This window comes from Lissotriton vulgaris, chromosome 5, assembly GCF_964263255.1.
Source record: "Lissotriton vulgaris chromosome 5, aLisVul1.2, whole genome shotgun sequence".
NCBI classification, from domain to species: domain Eukaryota; kingdom Metazoa; phylum Chordata; class Amphibia; order Caudata; family Salamandridae; genus Lissotriton; species Lissotriton vulgaris.
The window spans coordinates 2,001,819,717-2,001,836,123 of NC_141693.1; the positions used below are offsets into that span (position 1 = coordinate 2,001,819,717).

Here is a 16,407-nt window from a genome sequence, read left to right on the forward strand (position 1 = left end):
GCACGCGTCGGATAAAGAGGGCGGGGAGGCACTCGTAAAGAGCCCACGGATACGGGCCAAATATTCCACCTGCAAATTCCAGCAGACATTAAAAGCAGCCGACAGCCAACGAAAGTTTACAACGCTTTTAAAATACCGTAAGACGTGTGGGTTTGCAGTTAGGCAGCCTGAGACTGAATTCGACGACAGAGAACCCAAAATGTCTAAAGCAGGAGTATTTCAAAAGCACGACGAATTGTAATTGGCCTGTCAAGCCCGGCAATGGGAGATCCCTTGCAAACTAAACGTCAGCGTGAGTGCACCCACCCCCCTTTGCAAACACTGGCCTGCAGGGGCAATGCAAGTGGGAACCTTGACAGATATCAGTGGCTGTGCCCAGGTGAAAACCCTAAACGTGTGATGCGCGCCGAGAGCGAAGGCTTCAAATACAATCCTGTGGATTATGGAAGTGTGAGAGTCGCTGCGCCCAGCCCAGGGCGTCTGTGCGCTCACCATCCCACATTAGGAAAGAACCGGACAGTGCGAGGCCAGGGCTCCCACATTAATTACTGCATAGCGTTTTATTTTCAGTTAATCCAATAAACAGACAGGCTCGTTACTATCGGGCAAAAGGAGCCAGAAACAGGAGGTATCTTGACTTTATTTTGAAAGGAAGGCATTGTGCGCACTGTCACCGCAACCAACACAGCAGCGTGTGAGGTCCGGGGAGCCCCACTTGACCTCGGACTAAGGGTTCAGCAGCTTTTCCGCACGCAGCAAACGGATGAGTCCCCAAGATCAGAATCAGAATACAGTGCGAAGACTGGGACTCAGTACAACCAGGGCTTTAAGTGGGCCGGGTTTCACCGGTGCGGACCACCGGCAGTTTAAAGGGGCCTCGAAACGGGTCCCTATCGGGCTCTGTTTTGTGCCCTGACACGGGGGTCCGTTTTCTTCCGGACTGCAGTGACAGCAGGCACGTCGATATCCGCCTGCTCACACTGATCACTAGTGGAGGTTACGGCATGACGTCATGACAGGTGAGCCTTGTAGGGGAAGGGAAATCCTTTTAAGAGAGTCATTTTCTCTCTGGATTTCCCTTCTCTTTTAGAGCAGCAACATTGTTATGGTGTCACCAGGGCTTGAAGTAGAAGCTTTTCAAATATTATATAAAAGCCATAGTTGCTGCTTATTTAGCTTATGTTATCTCAGGAGCCCAGAAAGACTTAACTGAAAGCAGAAGTGAGCGGTCCCCCGCCTCCTCTTAGTTGTGCGGTGCATTCAGGATGGCAACAGGGGGCTAAAGAGGGAGGCTGTCTACACCTGGACCCCCATGACCTCTCAGAGAAAAAGTGTGGGGGTAAATGGGGATCAGGGGAGAATACACTCATGGAGGATGCTTGACTCCAACATGGCAGCAGTGTGAGCCCCAATCAGGAGGCAACGGATGAGGGTTCTCAGAATACCCGGGTGCCTGACCTCACCATGGCCACCACACAAACGAACTAAGGCTCCTACCTACTATTCCTCACCCTCGAAGCCCTTACACCACCCACCCCCTTCTCGCTCCACAGGTCTGCAGCAAATAGAGAAGTCCCTCCAACCACACCAGACTCCATGGCCTGGCGCATCTAGCTTTCACCAGCGAGGCTAGGGGTGCTCCCCAACCGGCTGTCCAATCATGACAGAGTATGTGATCTTCCTCCGACCATTGAGACCTAGCTAGCTGACCGATGCCCTGTGGAGCTACCTGTTGGCTAAAGAGGAGATGGGTTGTGGACTTCCCCCTAGGCCATCACCTACCCAGCCGTACTTGGGACAGACTTTCCCTCATTTCGCCTTAGTATCTCCCTCCTACCCCTACACCCTACCCCCTTGCCCTTCTACGCTCCATTCATCTCATTTTCTATACTCTTTAAATGTTTTAGTAGTAACTGATGTAACCGGTTACCTGATGTAATTTTTGTAACTTTGTGGAACCTAACGTAAAGCGCTCTGATACCTTCGAGTCTAGCCAGCGATATATAAAACTCATTAAATAAAAAATAAATAAAATAAAATCTAATGCAATTAACAACCACTGACAATGCCAATAGTCCTGACTTGTAGGTATGTTGTTGTATCATATCTGGACGCAATAACAAACAGCAAAATACAAGTCGTGCGGCACACTATGCGAAGCACAGATTTTTAGCTTATGTGTTTTTAAGCCATGCGCCTAATTACATTGGCCACGCCCCTTGGAGAGACCCTGCAGTTTTTACATCCCACTTAAAGCCCTGGAGTACAACCTCACATCAAGACCCCTCACCAACACTAGGACTAGTGGTAGGGTGCCGCTCTTTGCGCCCTGATCAATAAGAACTCAGCTCTGGTTCCATCCATGCCTATGACTAATACCGAGCCTTCAAAACATCCTGTCCACGTGAAGCATTGGTACATGCAAGTACTTGATGAAAATGACAAGCTGATGTTCGTGGACTGTGTATTTCCTATTTTTTTAAAAAAAAGGAATCTAATATTTTAAAGACAAAAATAATTAAATTTTCTGCAAAATAAAGTGTATTGTTTGCCCAAAATGGACAGTGGCATTTGATAGGAAAATTAGAAATTTGAAAAACTGATATGTTGACTAAAACAAAAGGCTGCCGTTCCAAAACATGTTCAAAGTTTACAGGTGAATGATAATTCAAGCAGAATTGGGGAGATTTACTGCTGTGGTTATGGCCTTTGTGCCATGTGAAGATGTTAGGTCGAGGAATTTAATATTGATCGACTTTCTTCCTGGTATTTCTGCTGGTAACCTCACCTGGAACATTTGATGGTCAATCCTGAATATGGTGGTCATAGTGTAATGTTAACACGTGATGTCACTATTTTACAGTTATAGTATTTGCTAGTAAGTAGCTCGGAGGAATTTCCTTGAGCAGAAGTAGTCCCCAACACAGAAAAGGTTGGAGTCCCCTGGTTTAGGAGAACTATATAGTGACCTCTCTTTCCAAGACCCTGAGAATACCAATTGGTGGCAATGCGACATCGGTGAGGAAGGACCTTTGGCTCAGCTGTAAAATGCTTTTAAAATGGTTACTAATAACCAATCGGCATTTTTATTTATTATGAAAGTTTTATATAGCGCGAACAAGATCTTTGCAGATATCAGAGCGCTTTACAAAGGCAGGGCATACCAACAAGAGAGTGAAACTCAGATCATTAGGGAGTAAGGTAAAACAGGTACATCAATATGCAGATGTTACAGATAGATGTGTGCATATATAGTCAGGTAAGTCAATAATACAGGTAACACAGTCGTAGTGAGCAGGCAGAATAATACAGAATGGTGCAGAGTCTATACGGATAACGTTCATAGGTCAGGTGTATTTGGCCATGAGAATAGCTTTTACTTCTTTCTTAAAAAGTGTGATGGAAGAGATGAGCCTGGTTTCAGGAGGGAGTGAGTTCCAGATCCTGGGTGCCATTCCTGAGAAGGAGCGTTTATAAGTTTTTTCCTCACGGAATCTTCGAGGTTTTAGCAGAAGTTTGTTAGTGCCTCTGGTGTTTCTAGAGCCGCCAGAGATTGACAGCTTCTGAGCGAGGTATCCGGGAGGGCTCAGATGTATAGCCTTGTGTGTCATGCAGGCGATTTTCAGGTGAATTCTGGCTTCCAAAGGCAGCCAAGTTCAAGGATTTCAAGTCAGGGGAGATATGCGAGTGTTTTTTGACCCCGTGATGAGTCTCGCTGCAGCGTTTAGAGAAGCTCTTAGGGGTGCAGTAGTGGTTAACGGAAGACCGCAGAGGGCGGTGCTGCTGTAGTCAATTCGCGGGATTACTAGTGCTTGTACTGCAGTTTGGAAGTCTTTGGCTGGCAGGAAGGGTTTAAGTTTCCTCAAGATATTGATTTGGAAGTTTGCTCCCTTAGTCGCCTTGCTGATATGATGCTGCATGTTGAGATTGGAGTCGAGAGTTATGCCTAGAGATTTTGCTGAGTCTACTATGGTGGGTTGGACATTGAGTGCAGTTAGCTGTTTCAGCCAGGATTGAGTAGTAGAGATCTTCGCGGGAGGTGAGATCAGAAGGAACCCTGTTTTCAGCGCGTTGAGTTTGAGATGATTATCGGCAAGCCAGGATTGGGTGCTTTTGATCGTTGAGTTCAGGAGTAAAATGTCTTTGAGGGATTGTAGTTTGAGATATAGTTGGGTATCATCTGCGTACATGTGAAAAAGTACATTGGATGCTTGTAGTAAGGTAGTGAGAGGTTCCATAACTAGGTTGAACAAAGTTGGCGATAGGGAGGATCCTTGAGGGACGCCTAGCGAAACAGGTATTGGCGCGGACATCAGGTTGTTACTCTTGAATTTCTGCGATCTGTTGTGTAAAAAGGAGGTGAACCACTTGAGAACAGTCCCAGATATACCCATCCTTGTGTTCAAAAGTTGAGTAAATTCTCATGTTTAACAGTGTCGAATGCTGAAGAGAGATCAAGAAGAATGAGGAGGCAGGTATCATTTTGATCTAGGATTTGAAGGGCATCGTCAATTATGTGTGTCATAGCAGTTTCAGTACTGTGTCCTGCTCGGAAGCCTGATTGATGAGGGTTGAGGAGATCAAACTGATTAATGTGTCAGTTGTAGTTGCGCGCATTTTTCCAATAGTTTGGCGAGGGTGGGAATATTGGTAATGGGGCGATAGTTGTTTAGGTCGGTTGGGTCGACCGTAGGTTTCTTTAGTAAAGGTGTAACTTGTCCAACTTTGAGGGAGTCAGGGATGGTTCCTTGTTGGAGCGAGCTGTTGATAATTTTGGTCCAGAGTGGAAGTAGCAATGGATCTGAAATCCTTGACAGCATTAGCGGGGAGGGGGATCCGTGAGGTGATTGGAGGGTTTCAAGGTGATGAGCAGTTTGCCTATTTCTTCTTCAGTGTAGGTGTCAAAGGAAGACCATGTAGCGTTGTTTTTTGGTTCGGTGAGTGTTATGTAGTTGGGCGTGGCGAAGAGGCTTGCGTCAGTACGGAGATCACTCTTAATGTTGTCAGTTTTTTGGGTAAAGAAAGCGGCGAAGTCTTCACAGGAGGGTGCTTCGCACAAAGTACTGAGAGGTTGGGGTTGTTCCTTGGTTTGTGTTTTGATTAGCTCAAACAGTTTTCTGGGGCGTTTTTTTGCTTGGTCGAGCTGGAGGCTGAAGAAGTTTGCTTTTGAGCGCTTTATTTTCCTGAAGTAGGCGTTTCTCTTTTTCTTCAGCGTTTTCAGATGCAGTGCAGAGGGAGCAGTTCTCCAGGTGCGCTCTGCCATTCGCATGGCTCGTCTATCTTCATTGAGACTCCCGTCGTACCATGGATTGGAGATTTTAGCAGAGACTCTTTTTAGTTGCTCCACCTATCTTGCCGGACCTGTCAAGCCTAATGATGTGGTAGTTGGGGGGAACCAAAATGTCCATTATAGGTGTAGAAGATTCGGTTAGCCAGGTTTCAGTCAAGAAGATTAGGTCAAGGTCCAATGTTAGGATTAGATCGCCGATGGCGGAGGAGTGTCTAGAAGCCGATCTGCAGTTTAGGAGAGTGCATTTGAGACGGGGTGTGTCAAGGGAGGTAGAGGGTATTAGAGAGATGGGGACTTTTCTAAGGTTATTCGGGACGGAGATTCTGTCGTTAAGTGAAGAGGGTCTACTGGGATTTGAGTATCGTAGGAATGGGGAGGTGCGAGGTGGTTGGGTTGTTTAGGGCAGCTGGATCGTAGGAGCGGAGGAGGGTGAGAGTGTCGAGATCCGAAAGAGGGTTGCATGTGCGACGGGGGCGGTTGTTGCGATTGTGGGCAGGGATCGCTGTCCAGTGTGGGCGACGGGTGCGGTTGAACCCGTCATACCTCGGACTATAGAAAGGTTTTATTTCCTTTGAAACGAGGCATAAGAAACAAATTACTATGCAAATAACTATAAGAGAACTTGTGAAAAAACACATTTAAAAAAAGGTTCTTCTACAAATCAAATGTAGCACAATTAGACCTGGAATAAAATCGGTGTTACATCAGAGTAGTAATGAGCATAATTTTGCATTATGCATGTTATCCCAGAAATTATGTTATTATGCCACATGGCATAATTAGGCACAGTTCGAAGTAAAATGAGTACTGCAAACACATTAACATTGTGAGCAACAGAGCCACTGTGACTGTTAGAGTGGATTTGCGGTTAGCCTGTTTTTTGTGTGCAAAATGCATCCTTGGGTCCAATATAGACGCATGGATCTATTTTGTGACAAAATACAGTGTTTAAACGCCAGCTTCAGCATATTTTGTAATTACACCAAAGCAAATTACACACATCCCTAATTCAATGTAACTTTTGTTGGCAGAAGAGCATGCCCAAGTCAGACGATGATTAATAACCTTGGGCGTGGAATTCCTAAAGCCGGACTCCCAGGCCATATTGTTTGGGGTCAAGGACATGTTTGTATTTTTATTTTGTCATTGCGACAAATAGGCCCAACCCCCTCTCAGCACAAACCCTTTGGCTGCCAGTTTACAGTACTACTTTCTGGATCAGGGAAGGGTAGTGTCTGCAGCTAAGGTAAATTTTGTGTCCATATGTTAATGCTGTTCTTGTTCGAACTTTTATTTATGGATAATCAATATAAAGCCTTTCGTATTAGGGTTAGCGCTCTAAGGAAACGTAAACTTGGACTGCACTACTGACAGCTGCTCCAGTGTAAAAATGTGCACACATTTGCAAAGTTTAACAATATGATGCTACATACATTGCTACCAGAATGCTCTAATTAGATGCAAAATCTGTAGAAGCTTAAAAGCAAGATTGATGATCCTATGCTTTCAAAATAATATGTCCACAAAAAAATGCACCTAGGGAAAAAAGGTTTTGCTAAACTAAAGTGAAATAGTTGGTAACTTTCTTTGAAGCATCATTTAGTAAAATGTATTGATGCATGCTAATATTTCCCAAAAATATTCATAATGGAAAATTATTTATTTTTTATTTATTTATTTGGCGATTTTTAGAGCGCGCAAATACCCATGGGTGTCTCGGCGCTGTAGTTGCAGAACTCTCAGGGGGGGAAGGGAGGTTTAGGCAGGGAACAACCATGTCTTTAGTTTTTTTCTGAAGTTGAGAAGGGTCGGAGCACACTTGATGTGTAGAGGAAGTGTGTTCCACAGTATGGCTGTTGCCACGGAGAAGCGTTTGTCGCCCCAGTTGGCCCTTCTTGTACGGGGGACCATGAGTAAGTGCGCTGAGGATGACCGCAGGGCTCTTGTGTGTTCAAGCGGTCGGAAGGCTCTTCTTAGGAATAGAGGTCTGTGATCGTGGATAGCCTTATATGCTATGCATAATGCTTTAAATTTGATACGGCTCCTCACCGGTAGCCAGTGTAGCTGTCTGATGTAGGGGGGGACCGATGCAAATTTAGGGATGGATAGCAGTGTCCTGGCTGCTGCATTCTGCACTGTTTGCAGTTTATTGAGGACCTTTTGTTGTGCATTGAGAAGCAATGCGTTGCAGTAGTCAGTTTTAGAGAATACTAAAGTACTGACTAGGGTTTTGCCTGCATGTGGAGGAAGGTATGGAATTAATGTTTTTATCCTTTTTAGTATGTGGAAGGAAGAAGAAACCACTGCATTGGCATGTTGCTGAAATGACAGCTTGTTATCGAAGATAACGCCCAGGTTGCGTACCTTCGTTACAGGTTCTGGGGGTTGTCCCATCTGGTGGGGCCACCATTGTGGGGACCAGGTAGGTTGTAGCCTCCCGAATGTCATCACTTCTGTCTTATCAGAATTGAGTTTAAGACAGTTGGATGACATCCAGGAGCTTATTGCCTTCATTCCCGTTTGGAAATTGGCTGCCACCGAGATTCCATCGTTGTATATCGACAGCACCAATTGGGTGTCGTCGGCATAGGTAGTGAGGGAGATTCCGCAGGATTTTATGACCCTCGCCAGGTCCGACACATAGATGTTGAATAGTGTCGGACTTAGCGAGGATCCCTGCGGTACTCCACATGGCAGGGAGAAGGTCTGGGATGTGAAATTGCCTAGTTTCACAGTTTGCGGACGGTTTGACAGAAATGAGGCCAGGAGGTTTTTAGCTTTGTCTGTAATTCCTATGGCCTCGACACGGTCGATCAAGGTGGCATGGTCGACCGTGTCGAAGGCCGCAGATAGATCGAGGAGTATCAGTACTGCGGCTCCTCCGTTATCCATCGTGGACCTAATCTCATCTGCTGCTTTTAGCAGTGCCGTCTCCGTTCCGTGGCCTTGTCGAAACCCAAATTGGGTGTCATCCAGTAGATTGTTGTGGTGAATGTAATTTGACAGCTGGGTATTCATGATCTTTTCAAAGATCTTTGCAGGGAATGGGAGGCAGGCGATGGGCCTGTAGCTAGCAGGCAGGAGAGGGTCTAGGCTGGTTTTTTTGAGTAGCGGTTTAATTATTGCTTTTTTCCATACCGGGGGGTAGACACCAGATGCAAACATTGCATTGCAGATGGTGGTTAGAGGTGGAGCAATAACTTCCGGGATGAGGTTGAGGATGCTTGGAGGGCAAGGATCTAGAGGTGAACCGGATTTGGTTCGAGCGATCAGGGGTAGGGTGAATTCACAGGTGGTAGGTTCGAAAGCTGCAAATATGGGGCCAGTATCAGCGATCGAGTGAGGGGGAGTGCGCACTGCGTCGGGTGTGAATGTGTTGAAAATGGCTCTGACCTTGTCCTCGAAGAAATTTGCCAATGAATCAGAGAGGGCTTGAGATCCTTCTGACTGGGGAGCAGGTGGGTTAGACAGGTATGTTACTACTTGGAATAGTTTCCCTGAGGAGTTTTTAGCCTGATTAATTTGGTTTGTGTAGTACGTGGTTTTCTCTGTTTTTATGAGTTTTTTATAGTTAGAGAGGGCGCTTTTGTAAATAATCTTGTCAGGCGTATTAAAGTTACGGCGCCACTGCCGTTCAAGGTTTCTGCAGTGCTGGCGCTGGAGTCTAAGCGGCTCAGAGAACCAAGGGGCTGAAGGAATTTTTCTACTCCAATGGGAAGTTTTGGACGGTGCTAATTTATTGCAGGCTTCGATCAAATTCTCCAAGTAAGTATCTGAGGCTGCTATGGGATCATGCTCGTTAGGTAATGGGCTGTCCTGTATCATCTGAGTGAGACGTTCGAGATTTAAGTTTTTCCAGTCTCTGAATTTGGAGGGAGGGTGGAGAGACAAGCGAGGGGAAGTGGATTTTGTGGGAATAGAGAAGCATATTGCTGAGTGATCTGTCCAGATTAAAGGAATGACCTCGGTGATGGAGATTTCAGGGTTGTTGGTGAATAATCCATCCAACGTATGTCCTGCTTTGTGCGTGGGTTTTTTAACAATTTGTGTGAGGCCGGCTGTCTCTAAGTCTCCAAGTAGCGTTATGGTGTCTGGGTCTTCTAAAACTTCGAGATGAAAATTGAGATCACCTAAGATGGTGAACTGTGGTGATCCAATTGATGTCTCGATTATGTGATCCAAGCGTGCTAGAAATTTGGCTCTGGATCCTGGGGGGCGGTAGATCAACATACCTTTGAATGTGGCTTTACTGGATAAGCCTATCGAGAAGAGAAGGGCCTCGCATTCAGGGTAGGTTGTGTCTACTGTGGTTATTTTGAGGTGATTTTTGTAGATTATCGCGACTCCTCCACCCTTCCTTATCGGTCTGTCTAACTTACACACACAATAATTGTTAGGTGTGGCGTCTCTGAAGTCCGGACCAGAGGCCTTGTCTCCCCACGTCTCAGTGATGAATAAAATATCTATCTGTTGTGATTCTATGAAATCTGCGATTTCAAATGTGTGTTTCGGCAGGGATCTTACATTTATAAGTGCTGCTGTCACTGGTGGGGGAGGTGTAGGGAGAGGAGTAGATGGGGTCTCAGTACAGGTGGGACACTTAAGAGGTCCGATCCTAGGATTGTTATAGTTGAATTTAGGTAAGGAGTGAGGGAACCTGATTGTTTGCTTGATGCTGAGCAGTTGGTCCGAGGTATAGGTTATTGGTACGGAGCTGATGGCGGGATGGGGGAGTGGTGGATCAGGGGGGGTGGCCCTGTGCCCGGTCTCGGCGCGGACAACAAGTTTCTTTTTTTAATTTTCTTTTATCCTCATCTTACCAAAGACGTTAGCAGATTTAACAAGCTGCTTTTTTAAGTTCTTACTGGGCGCCCTTCAGCTAGCTGCGTCTGTCTAGGCAAATCAAGCCTTCCACACGTTTTTGAGGACTAATGTAATCATAGGACTCAGCATCTGGGCCTGTTTTGAACCATTTATCAGTTGCAGGCGGCGACGCCATCTTAACAGTGAAAGCCAAGTATTTGATGAGTTTCCCTCACTGCCATCTTGATCTAAACGGGCCATGTTGAGGGCGGCTTTAAGCCAATCTTCCCTCACTGGAGGAATTACAGCCTTCCATCTTATGCAAATCTCCCTCCTTGCCAATAGGATCAGATATAATAACAAGCCCATTTGGATCTGTGAGAGAACACCATTGGTTGAATCATTCATACCAAATAGAGATCTATCTCTATATTGCTTTCAAAAATAGATGTTAAGGTATCTCTGACATTTTTCCAAAAAGAATTCAACTCTGGGCATTCAAAAAATATATGAATATCATCGGCATTGAGTAATTTGCATCTAGGACAGCTTGGCGCTGAGGCAAATTTGGCGATCTTGACCGGGGTATAATAAAGCCTGTTAATCAGGAAAAAGTGATTTTTCTTCAGACTAGCGGGCTTCATATATTTATAAAGTAACTTGAGTGATGGGTCAAAGAATTCCTCTATGCCATTTGCTAGTGGTGTTTAATTCCAAACAGATTTGTGATGGGGTCTCTTTTCCCTCTGCTTCTAAGATTCTTGTACACCAGAGGGATATTTCCTTCTTTTTAAACTGAGTGTCGTGTAAGACCGATTGTAGGTTCCCAGTAATTTCTGCAGGTTCTGTCTCATACCATGATCTTAATTGGAGAAACTTGAACCTGGAAAATCCCGAGCCTATCTTAGCTTGTATAACCTCCCATGGAAGAATCCCATCTGAATTCACCAACTCCGACCACCTCATAAGACCAGCCCTTTTAATCGGAATAGCCAAACCATCACTCCTACAAGAGGGGGTCCCTGGGGAATGCCAAATTGGGGCAAAGTTAGAAAAAATAGCCTATGCCCCAGATACGCCTTATTTTATACCAAGTAGTCAAAGCTGTCTTGAGAACCTTAAGGCGAACCCGTAGAAGAATTTTGGGGCCCCGAATTTGTATAGGAACCCTTCTTGCCCTTTACCTCTCTCAGCTAGCGTCATTTCGCCCAGCACTCTACCCCACTTAGTTTCCTCCGGAGTGGACAGCAGCATCCTAATGCCCTTAAATTGGAAAGCCCACAAATACCAATTAACGTCCGAAAGGGCCAACCCACCTTTTAAAAGTTTTCGTCTTAATTTTTTCCAAGACATACTGGCACTTTTTTGACCTCATATAAAAACTACCAATTTTCCCTTGGATCTTACTTATATGTTTTATGGGGAAAGTGAATGGAATTGCATTAAAAATGTTCGTCAGTTTTGGTAAAAGAGACATTTTCACAAGATTTACTCTACCATAAATGGTCCAAGGGAGGTGTTTCCATTAGGCGAAAAGGTAATCAATCTCCTTTTCAATTTTCCCCAGATTTATCTAGGGGAATTTGGACAGGTCTGTGATGATTTTAATGCCCAAATACGTGAATTCCTTACTAGTGGGACCGCTCTATAAAGGGTATTCCAGCACATTACTTCGTTTTTTGCCGAATTAGCAAGGTACCCGGAGATCAAGTCAAACTCATTAAGCCTGTTTTCCAATTGTGGGATAGCAAGCAACCACAATTGGAGTGCAACCAGTTTCTACAAGACAATGAGAAACGTGAGGAAAAAACAAGCATTGGCAAAGCCAATAGGTCTGATATTAGTGGTCAGCCTTTTGGTTTTGTCAATGTGCATCTTGTTTTGATATGATTTTGTAAAACTTTGTGGGAGCTGCCAGACCCTCGCAAACACAAGGAGATGATGGCCTGAGCGTTGAAAGTTTTCAGAAACTCACCCCAGTCACAGATATGGGTTGTATTCATCATCATTCTTTAGCTCACTTTGTCACCTCAGTTCAGACCCAGCCATATGCAAATCAGTCATGACCCTGTGCCTCATGGGAACATTACAGCCCGAACTTCTTCCCTGAACCGGAAACAAGCATCCTGGGACCGGTTTCTGGGTAACACCCTTCATCTGCCAGGCTAGCTTGAATCCAGTGGCAAAGTGAGCAAGGGACCCTCACCATTATAACAAACATTGACAAAAAACGTTTTTGGTCTTAAAAAGCACACATTCCCACAGTAGTCCCTGGCACTGAACAAAACTATTTTGTGTGCAGATATCCTGGTGAAAGAGCAGAAGCCAGTCAATTGATGGATGAATGGATAGATTTTTAATAAAACCAAAGAGGTCATGGTTAACTCCAAACCTAATTAAGGGTCCAATTCTTTAAAAGAAGTCACAAATCTGCACCTATGGTATATGTCCTTGCAATAATGCAGCTGAACGGCTTTCATTAATCCACAAAAATTTATTGAAGTAGGCCAGGAAATTGTACTCCTAGAAAATATTTGTGAATTGCTTTTTAGCACAAGTATGCAGGTGTAGATGTGCTCTTGAGAGTTTACATGTTCACTTTCTCTCCAACCACTTTTTCCGCCAACCATAGAAGAAATTTTACTTCTGCCATTGTCAGGAGTAAATTTTCAAACTCTCAGTATGGGAAGAGATGGCAAAAACCCTAAAACATGTAGTTTAGTAGGGTTGTTCAGACTCAAAAGGGCATTCATAATCTGGAAGTAGTGCGCAGCACAACCCCCTGCACCAGTATGTTATTATGTGGAAATTTGGCAAAATAAGGAAATTGCTGGACTTCAAACCCTACTATTGTATGAGCTCTGGCATAACCAGAAATGCTAATATCAGAGCTTTTACATAATGAGATTGTTACCATAATTTATTGCTGCACTACTTGGTAACAAAGGGACAAGTGGATTTTTTTTACAGCACAAGTAGATTTATGAAGCAGCATGTCCTGTGGACATGTAGATATTTTATTAAATTCCACACCCCTGTTAACCAGGGAAAGGTGCATCATTACTGACAGTTGACCAGGATCAAAGGATTTCAGAACCGATATCAAGCTTACACCAAAAAGGAGCCTTCAACAGAGGTGCATGCTATAAACCGGAGGAAGAGTATGCGTTTACAAACAGTTTTAAGACTTTCAAAGAGTTACATGACTGGGAACAGGTGCTGAGCTTAGAACCAATAAAACTGTACAAAATAATGCATGTTTGAAAGAGCACTTTACTTCTGCAAACCCCAAGACTCCAAAGCAAGGGGGGGGGAATAGGGACCGGAGACATGCACATATGCCGAGGCACACAGAATTAGTCCATATTGTAACATAGGCAGTAACCAATGCAGTAATCACAGGGAGCCCGGTAAAGTATTCCATTCTCTTATTCTCAAAGATTTATATAAAATACACACTGGCAGCCGACACTTGTTTCGCCCAACAGACTTTTTCAAGGCTAGGAGTTACAGGCAAAGAGACCCGGCACCTCAAAGCGCAGCATACCGGTAATAAATGTGTGAACAAAGATTCTGAATGTCTATAAACAGACGTAGAGTTTGCAAAACCAGTCAAGCGTTACTTCACAATCTATGCCGGATCACACAAATTGCGTTTGGTCATAAACTCCAAATGTTTAAACAGTCTGGGGCCTGCCGTTCCAACACTGGATAACTACCTGCAAATAAAATATAATGTGAAGATCGAACGTTGGGATAGTCTGTGGCTTGCAGTTCCAACAAAGGATGACCATACCTGTAGATAATTAAGATGTAATGTGTAGGTCCATCGCAGATTAAAGATTGGCGAGCACTGGGTCTTTTTAGTATAACCCAGACCTGCGTTCACCTGTACTGTGTTTATACTGCAAAAAACAGTGAACGCCTGTGTGCAGCCAAATACGCACTGTCTGTGCCACCGCAGTGAGCGACTGATCCCAAAGCCCCAATAAGTCTGGAGAAAAAGTAACCCAGCAGAGTATGTGTTTACAAACTGTTCTGAGACCTGCATAGAGGAACAGGACTGGGGAGAGGCGATGAGCTTAGAACCAATAAAAATGTACAAAATAATGCATGGTTGAAAGAACACTTTACTTCAATAAACCCCATGACTCCGGAGTAAGGGGGGGGGGGATAGGGACCGGAGACACACCTGGGCATCACAGGATCACTAGCAAGGCTCCCAGAGATGGAGCTTGCCTTTGAAGCCAGGATTGTACTGAGGGAACAACGGCAACAAAGCCAGGCGGGAGGGTGATCTAAGGACACTGATGTAAATACCCAGAATCCACACACACCCCATCAATTTGTCCGCACACAACATAACGCGTACACGTGTAAATCATGGATAAAAAGACTGAAAGCCGTACAGGACATCAGACTACAGAGGGTAAGCCTGTAACACACACACACACCTGTGCACTCAGTAAGACATTCAGGGCTTTGCAAAAACCGTTATATACATGAATATCCGTTTTAGCGAATTAGGGTCGACATGGGGACAAGAGAGACATCTTAGGGAAAAGACAAAAACAATGAGCGATTGCTAGCAGAGCCCGGGGGTGATTATGACATGTAAAGCCCACCGAAGACCGAGTCTCTCCTGTGCAGTGGATACCAATCCCCGGGATCAGACAGCCCCCTTTTAAGAGTCCAGGCTCTCAGGGGTCAAGGCAGCCGTGGCACAGTACCCTATGCCCCCCTTCTGAAGCACATCGCCCCCTCCCCCGCGGAGATCTGAAATACACGCATTAGTGTCCAGGGAGAGCTCGTCCGGGTGCAGACAGAGCTGGGTCCTGAGACAGGCAGCTCCCATCCAATGACGGTGACCCTACCGACCCGGGGGGGGGGCACAAGTAGTCCGGTTGTGCTCTCCACCTTCTGTCTCGGGACTCCCTCCCCTCGCCCTTCAGGAGCATTCATTGCCCCCACGGGATCCCCACACTTTTCTCCCCCCCCCCTTCAGTCCCACAGGGAGGGAATACCAAAAGGTGCTGTCTGTCCCCCATCTCCTGTCAGATGCCCCCTCCCAGGGTATGCATGCCTGGGCCCAGCCAGCCATGGGTGCTCTCCGTCCAAGAGACCACCCTCCCGGCAGCATCTCCGCTGCCAGGCCCACCGCAGGCCCTCCCCCCGGAGAGCTCGGGGAGGGCCCTGCAGTCTCCCCCCACCAGTCATGATGCACTCTGCGGAGCCCCTCCCGGGGGTGGGAGGACACCCCTCCCTCACCCACCAGGGACCCATCTAGTCTCCAAGAGGACAATGCGGCTCCGGGGGCCCCAATGCCCAGGAGGCTCCCTGCCCCGACCAGGTACATCCACCTCCGCCACAAGGGCCACCCCTGCAGCCCCGGCCTCCCCCCGGACACCAAGGCTCCAAGGGGCCGATGCTGCCGTGCATCCTCTCCCGCGGCTCCGGGCAGAGGATCCCCGGGCGGCGTTAACGCAGGGCCACCCCCGGGTCAGATCCTCAAGCCCCCCCGGGGTGCAGTCCTCTAATCGCCCCCCCCCCCCCCCCGGGTCAGGTCCTCTAGACTCCTCCTCCCCCCGGTTCAGGTCCTGTAGCCGCCCCTTCCTCCCGGTACTGTGGGTGCCCCCCTCCCCGAGGTCCAGTCCTGCAGCCCCTCCCCGATGTCAGTAACCGCGAACCCCCACCTCCAGGCCTAGGCCCCTCCCCGGGCTCAGGTACCGTAGACACCCCCACCACCTCCAGGCCTCTGCCCTCTCCCCCGCAAACAAAGCCCGGCTCGGCGGCCGCCGTCCAGACCCACCTGCGTTGCGGCGGCGCGCCCTCGGCTGCCTGCTGCTCGGTCCCGGGGCCCTGGGGCGCTGCGCAGGCCGAGGATGGCGTCGGATTGTGCTGCTGCTGCCGCCGCTCGCTTCGGCTCAGACACGGACCCCTTCGTTTTTTCCCTTGTTTTTTTCTTCTTCCGGTCTAGACCTGTCAGTCAAGGGATGTACAACGTCGATATGGAAAAGGGACAAAATGGCAGCGCTAAACATAAAGGAAAGACTTACTTCGCCCCATCTCATTTGAATGGTGTGCACGCAGGCGCCATCTTGGAGTGGGAACTATACGCCTGCTTTAGAGTGCCGTGATTGGTCTATTCAGAAATAAGAGACAACATTCAGGTTAGGAGAGTGAAGAGTAACAAGCATTTACAATGCAATGGTCTCGTCTTTGTTAAAGTTAGAGCTATTGGCATTGCAAATGGCATTTTTTCAATTTTTTGTTTTTTTAAAAACATAAATAAATGGTATTGTCATTTACAATGG

General features: G+C 46.5%; 1 protein-coding gene across 4 annotated transcripts in view; it reads right to left on the reverse strand.

Annotated features, from left to right (window-relative positions):
* The window catches only part of PRRC2B (proline rich coiled-coil 2B), a 657,801-nt gene extending 641,709 nt beyond the window's left edge, over positions 1-16,092 (reverse strand). For all 4 annotated transcript variants that reach the window (XM_086924792.1, XM_086924791.1, XM_086924790.1 and 1 more), the window contains exon 1: positions 15,903-16,092. The gene's annotated coding sequence lies outside the window, so the exon portion shown is untranslated. The remainder of the gene's footprint in view (positions 1-15,902) is intronic.
* Between the last annotated feature and the right edge of the window lie 315 nt (positions 16,093-16,407).